Genomic DNA, 8,142 nt, shown 5'->3' with positions numbered 1-8,142 from the left:
ACAGATTTTCTCTAATTATTTAGCAATTTAGAAATGAGAAGCGTTATACAAAACAAAACCTAAAAATCTAATTTCTTTGAAGGGGAGATTTCAGAAAGGAAGATTTTGAGAATTTCTTTGCTATTACACCTCATAATTAGATGCTAGATTTTCTAAATAGATAGAGAGATCTGAGGCAGATACTAACTCAGAGTGATATACAGCAGCAAGAAATGTAAAAGCCAAATTCCTACCACAACAAGGACATCAATACAGACACTGTGTGAACTCAAGCTTGAAATGTGACCAAGTCTCACCATGAACTCCAAATACCATTATTGCATTTTTTGTATCAAACAAGTCTCCAAAATTTTGCATAATTTAAAAAAAAAAAAAAAAAAAAAAAAAAGAGGGTATGCAAAAAAAATCTGAAATCCATTGGAAGTGGGAAAAAACAGTGATTCCTTCTAAATATACCACCCCATCCCTAAGCCTCTGAAGCATCTGAAGACTTCCAGCTCTATCAGGGCACATCCCTCATGCTGTTCTCAATAATTCAGACTGGTAGTCTTCTGAATTTAGAAGTGTTGTATTATCATGAGTATTGCAATTCCGAAAACATTTACCATCACTACATCAAGATTTTTACATCTCATATTGTCATTTTTATACTCTAAATATAAATAACTAAGAATATATTATGTCTTTTAACTCTTCATTGAACATAATGAAGCTTCTATAAAGCATTTTGACGTTGATGCGAAAAACACCCAGCTATTTAGTGTAGAGATAACATCTAGTCTGCTTATGGTTAACAATTCATACAAGAGTGTATCCATATCTCTATAAGAGGAATCGCAACAGGCACAATAAAGACATTGTAAGTACTTTGAAAAATAAGGATGATTTATTGGAATGTTCAATTAATATTTATAGAGCATTTCAATATCACTGCCTACTACATACATGCTACAGGATTGAATTAGAAATCAGCAATAGCAAGTTACAGAGGACTGTGTGGCCAAGGGGTAAATGACGAGTCTTCCAAATATTGCTTACTGTTAGCTATAGTGTAGTAGAGATGGTAAAAATAAATGTATTATTTCTGAAAAGTAAAGACTACTTTGAAATGTAAAATGTTGTTTAAGTCCAGTTTCAGCCTTGCTTTATTCTTTCCTTACTGTGTCAGTATTCTCTTTGGCTCAGAAACTTATTTTGTGCAGAGTGAAATACAGAATAATAATGCAAAAGACTGCAGCTAATGACAAATCCCTTAACACTTTTATTTCATGTTAACTACTGTCATATACGACAGGTGATTTCCTGAGTCTGGTACCACACTCTTTGGGGACCACAGTACATGTACAGATCTTCCAAAATAGCTGCTCTACTCCCCAGTTTCTGCCTGGGAATTGCAAGCTCTTCCACAATATTAGTAACAGCTGTCCCCCAAACACACTATAAGACTTACATCAATCTCAGAGAAAAAAACACTATAAATTAGCCCTGCTGAGCAGCACCACTTTCAAGGGAGGTCTCTTTCTAATAAAAGCCATCAGACATTAAATTTGTCACTGTGTGTCTTTCAACAATCAAGTGCCATCATTTCACATTGACAGGAGAGAAAGGAATTAGTAGCCTCTTTAAAAATATCAAACAGACATGCCTTGAGTAGTACATGAAAGTCAAGATGAAGGCTAGGTTGTTGTCTGCACCAGGTACTTATTTCAACAATTCCAGCAGTGGGAGAGAAAAAGGATATCTGAAACCAAACCAGAGCCTCGTAACAGTGACAAAACAGCCGCTTCAGCATTTCTATTGCAGCGTGTCATCTTAAGACCTTCAGTCTATATTTCAACCTGACTAAATTCTGAATGCCTTCTCCGAGTGTCAAATAGACAATAAGAGGACTTGGAAATCAGAGCCTAACATAGGAAGAAGCATGATACAAGAAGGGCACCTTGCAGAGCATCCCTTAGGACAAAAGTGCACCCCAATTTTTTCAGATTCCACTGTCTGAGCATAACACTCACTCAGCCCCATCTTATAGACATCTCCCCTACTCCTAAAAATGTACTGGCACTCCATGCACCTGCAATGTACGTATTTGATAACTGTCTCATGGCACAAGCCTGTAAAAAAGAAGGATAACCTGAGGTTTTGGGGCTGGCCTCTGCTTAAGAGGAGATATCCCCTGGAGCAGCCCAGTCCTTACTACCTGCTCTGGCACTTGAGCTCCCTAGTCTGATCTGGGACAAAACAGACTGGCATTATAGTAAACTCAGTAGCCTGTATCTCTGTTCTTAAGTTTCAGAAAGGCAGGCCATATGCTATATGTATAAACTATATGTACAATAACACTGTTACTTTACATGTACTGTTAATGGGACCTTTACTTTTTAATTGAAACAAGATCAAAACAGATTAATCTGATCTCTCAACCTCATGAGTACCAGATGTTGGATGAGAAGATAACTGGTTTGGGGTTCAAAGAGTGTAGTGGTTTGAATCTTGTTTTCCCCCAGAGGCTAAGAAAAACTGACAATCTGTATATCAGTTTATACACCAGTATAAAACAGAAGTAATCCCAACCATTTAAATGAGCATCACTAATGGAAAGAGGGTCATAAAATCCTCTTTTAGCCTACATTTTAAGAGTAATTATATTCTTTTTAGAGAATAATCACTGCTTTCAAGAACTGAGCTTTTAATAGTATTGCAAGAATTTAATACAGGAACTGGAATTTTTGAGACTTCATTTTAGACTACATAATACCTCTTACAGATAAAAAAAAATCATAAGGTAAGCATCACTTTAAGAATAAACTCAAAGCAGCCTCTACATTCAAGAGTCCGGGACATTTCAACCCATGAGCTCTCTTAGATCTCAGGTTTTTGAGATGAGTTGCTAGATGTATATCATCTGTAAAACAGCCTGAAGATACCCTGAACATAGTCAGCTAGACAACCAATTCACTGCCCTTCAAATCCTTAAATGAAACCAATTTCTCTTTCACGGTTCCATGCTGCAGTACCAAGATGTCGTGATTTCTCAGAGATATACTGCAACTTGTCCCCAGTTACCTGTGGTGACAGGAAACTTCCCCATTTGAGAGACAGAGTGCTTAACTGAGGCAGGAGATTTAGGCCTTGCAAGTCACATCAGAGCTGTGGTGATCTGGTGATCTCTGGTGATGTCCTGATTCAAGTAAAATTGTGTTCTATTATTATTATTATTATTATTGTATCTGTTTATTATTCTAGGACCTCTGGTCTACACAGAGCTGAAACATGCTAAGCTATGAATAGTCAACAAAATAGATTTCTTCCAGACCTGAACAACAATTTGCTCTGCAAAGTGTAAGTTTGTTAAGCCTTGTAATATGCTAATGTCTTTACTGACCTTTTGTGATCTTTTGCCTGGAGCTGAACTTTCCAGATTCACTCACGCCTAAACACTGATCATTTGCTTCATACTGAGTAGGGCTCCCTCCTGATGTCTTTTGCACACACAAGCACACAGAGTGCTTGCAAGCACTTCGACAGAGAGTGAGGAGAAGTGTGATACTGTGAATCACTGACCCCCTTTTGCCCTTGTGGACCTTTCCCATCAATATCTCCAGTGACAGAGAACTTCCCAGCCCTTCACATTTTCTAAATCGTTAGCCTGTTTGGCTTAATCTGAAATAAAAGACATCAGACTGAAATACAAGGTTATTCTTTGTGTGTGAAAGACATTACAAGGAGCCTTTCACATTCTCTGGAGGTTAACACAGAGGATAATGAGTATCAACACTTCAGACTGTTTATGCTGTCTTTCCAGCATCTTCCTCTGTGAATATAGTTTTATTATTCTACAGAAATATAGTTCTTGTCTACTTCTGGCTCAGTCTTAGAATCTTAGAATCATAGAATCATAGAATCATAGAATCATAGAATTGATTGGGTTGGAAAAGACCTCCGAGATCATCGAGTCCAACCCTTGGTCCAAATCCAGTCCATTTACTAGATCATGGCACTCAGTGCCACGTCCAATCTGCGTTTAAAAATCTCCAGGGATGGTGAATCCGCCACCTCTCTGGGCAGCCCATTCCAGTGCCTGATCACTCTCTCTGTAAAGAATTTTCTCCTGATATCCAACTTAAATTTCCCCTGGCGGAGCTTAAGCCCGTGCCCCCTTGTCCTATTGCTGAGTGCCTGAGAGAAGAGACCAACCCCCACCTGGCTAGAACTTCCCTTCAGGTAGTCTTATTCCTGAAATAAAACTCTTAACAAGGTGCCTTTTTACCAAATGTACTCCCTTTCACAGAGATGGGGAGAGCCACACAAAGTTTGTGCTGCTTCATATTGCATCTGCAGATATCTGATCCTTTAAGTAAATTCCCCAATGTCTTTCACTCTGCATGAGCATCCTTAATACAATAAGCTCTGTATTTTCTACAATAAGGAATGAGAATCTTAAATTAAATGAATTGTCTAAATAAACACAGTTTTATGAAAGAACTCAAAGTAAACATGCTGGGCCCAGCAGTCATCCAGTGCTGTTCATTTTGCTCCAGCAAGGATTTAGCAATGCTCAGCAACATTTTGGCTCAATATTTGCAGGTGTTATTTCAATATTGCTGAGCCATGGCTATTCTGTTCAGTGAATTGCCCCTATTATTTGTTCATCCCATTCTAAGATTGGACTGTCATGCAAAACTTCTACCATATTTCAAGGTGTCAAACTGATTCACTAGTGCTAAAATCTTGTATTAAGATTTACACTAGCATTACTTCAAAATAAGAGATTTGTTTAATCATAGAGTGGTTTGTGTTGGAAGGGACTTTCAAAGATAAACTAGTCCAACTCCCCTGCTGAGGGCAGGGACACCTTCTTCAACAAACCGTGTTGCTCAAAGCCCCTGGCCTTGAACACTTCCCAGCTTCTCTGGACTATCCGTTCTAGTGCCTCACCATCTTCACCATAAAAAATTTCTTCCTGATATCCTATCTAAATCTAAGCTTTCAGTTATCCCCTTGTCCTTTTACTACAGATCCTGATAAAAAGTCTTGCTCCATCTTTCTCATAAGATCCCTTTGTATACTGAAAGGCCATAACAAGGTCTCTCCAGAGCAATATCCATGGAAGAACTGTAGAACTATTTCTATACCGGATAAATAAGTCACATTTCAGGGTATATATAAAATCATGGGAATCAACATAATGAGAACACAAATTAAAACTTCATAAAAGCAAGGATATCTAATATTCATCTATGCATGCTGTCTTTTAAAATTTGAAGGATCTGTGGCTGATTTTTGGGATGCATTCCCTTCATGTGTATCACAGAATTAGCATGGCTGGAAGGGATCAGAATGGGTCATCAGGTCCAATTTCCCTGCTCTAGCACAGTTATCCTAGAGCACATGGCAGAGGATTGTGTCCAGATGGTTCTTGAGTATCTCCAGTGAGGACACACTGCACAGTCACCTGCACAGTAAGAAGTTCCTCCTCATATTCACATGGAATTTCCTCTGCATCAGTTTCTGTCCATTGCCTCTTATCCTATTGCTCGGCATCACCAAGAAGAGCATGGCTCCACCCTTCTGACACCTTCCCTTCAGATGCTTATAGACATTGATAAGGCTCCCCTCTCAGTCATCTCTTCTTAGGGCTGAACAGGCCTAACTCTCACAACCTTTCCTCATAAGAGAGATACTACAGTTCTTTAATTATGTTTGTTGCTCTTGACTGAACTTGCTCCAGGAGCTCTGTGTCTCTCTTGGACCGAGGAGTCCAGAACTGGACACATCACTCCAGATGCGGCCTCACCAGGTCTGAGTAAAGGTGTAGGATCACCTCCATCAGTCTGCTGGCAATGTGCTTTCTAATGCACCCCAGGATACCACTGGTCTTCTTGGCCACAAGGCAAAAGTTTGGGGTTGTTTCTTTTCCATTCAGTTGTAGTTCGGAGTATCTACCAACCAGCAGTGAGGTATCAAGCAAACCAAAACTTAGCAGAGAGCTACTGTCAGAATACCCGATGTGGTTGCCTACTCAGTGCCAAATGTCATAGGAATAGCAATAGTATTCTAGCTTCCTTTACACATATAAATTTGTGTATTTTGCATGAAAAAAGAGAAAGATTTTCTGGTAATATGTGGTTTTTTTCACTTACAGAAATGTACACTCCACTGTCAGTTAAAATTTCTGAATAGTGCTGCAAAACAAGGAATTTGCTTTCAAAGTTTAATGCTGTAATTAAAACTATAGCTATAGCTAGAGGGCATCTGGAACACAATGGGAGCACTTCTCTGATTATAACCGAGATGTAAAGAAGTAATTGAATCAAGAATTTTGTTCATCTGCAGCTATTGTTACAATATGGATCCAGTAAATTACACATTGGGGGTCATTACGTGGCTGTGCATGCAAAATGAGAGTGTAGTTCAACCCTGACATTTAATTGACATACATAGGTGTGTTCTGCCTACCTTTCCAGTCTAGCTACATTTTTGCTATGGCCCTTATGGTGATATTAGTAGTCATGGAGCAAAACAAGCAGTACCCCTCCTGGTTGATAAGGGCAGGGAAGTTAGGCAGAGGACCACCTCTTAAAGTGATTCTAACTCGTACACCAATAGCTAACAAAATAACAATTTTATGTTGTATTACATTCTTAATGTTTTTCTTCTGTTTCTATTCTCCTTTAATTTTAAACAAAACCTTGCAATATATCCTCCTATTCACCAGCTGTCACCCAGCATTCACCTTGCCCCCACCTCATCACTAACTTGCTCCAATGCCTCTTCCAGAAGTCTCAGAGCACATAGCTCTGCTATCAAGGTCTTTTTCTTGCCACATCATAGGATCCCTCACAGCACCAGAGCAATGTCCTGTCTTATGTCAAATGACTTCACACCATCAGACAGATTTAGGTAATTGAAGACAAGCTTCCATGCCATACCAGGAAGGAGAAGGTACAGTTTAGGTGGCTAAGTCAAATACATCCACAGACAAAATCTTCAGTTTCAGTCCTGATAGAGGGACCAGACCTGACAGACAACTTGGAGTACCAGGACATCAGGTGAAGCACAGTCACAACCAAGACAAGCATTAACACATGCCTAACACTAAGGAAAGAGGTGTGTCCTCACAATAAAAATGTGTCCAAAAGCAGCATGACTGGGGCTGCCCTGGTAGGGAAGAAAAGTCACCAAACAGTGTGACCCTACACTGGCAGGGCACTGCCAGCCCAGAACTAACTTTTCCGGCTTTTATAATTTTTTAGGTCTGGTTTGCCAAGCTACAAAACCTAGCACCAGACTGAAAGTTTCATACAGGTGTTTCAATTACAAAGACTATTGCTCACAGTATGGAAGAATATTTACTCAGTTTTACAGCAAAGAATGTTTGTTACTATCATCCTTAGTTTTAGCAATATGTCTCTCAAATCTCTTCAGTTTACATCATGGAACTAAAACAGAATCGTACTGAGATGCGTTAATTCTATTATAAATTCTAAGCAGCATAATGGTAATTTCTCTTAAAATAGTTTAGCAAATTTCAACCTCTCTCACATGATTTCTTCATATATCTCTTAAAATTATTCTCTTTATTAAAATACTCAATTTTGCCTTTTATGCATAGCCTAAATGTAGGAGATAGCATTCAAATTTGCCAGGATTTCAGAATCCATGCAGCTTTAGTTTTTGTCACTTCAAATACACATTTATTCTTTAGCTACTTAAGGAAAAAATATCTCCTTGCATCTCTTTGATGACACTCCTCTAACCATTCAGTAATCTGTCGGTAATTGTAACTTCTCAGCTTCTTTAGCCTAAAAGAGTTGAATTGCCACAGATTGTCATGAATCCTGGTTTTAAAACTATCAAGAGTCCAATTGCTGACTGGGATGGGGAAACTTCTTTCCAATTAAAGTGACTGCTTGCATGTAAAATCATGTAACATTTCACTTTTTAATTAGGTATATCCTTATCAAATACAAAGAGGTCCATCCTCATTTTATTTTCTACACAGAGAATGAAATACAGTGAAAATTAATCATACACCAATATAGTGCCAGACCTAATAACACTTTCAGCATACCCTGACTACTAATACATCAGTAAATTATGTCTTCTACTCCTGTTTTATTCCAAACATCTACTTGGAAGTCA

This window comes from Pseudopipra pipra, chromosome Z, assembly GCF_036250125.1.
Source record: "Pseudopipra pipra isolate bDixPip1 chromosome Z, bDixPip1.hap1, whole genome shotgun sequence".
In the NCBI taxonomy this organism is placed as follows: Eukaryota; Metazoa; Chordata; class Aves; order Passeriformes; family Pipridae; genus Pseudopipra; species Pseudopipra pipra.
The sequence above is the reverse complement of the archived record's forward strand: the minus strand, read 5'-3'. Positions refer to the sequence as shown.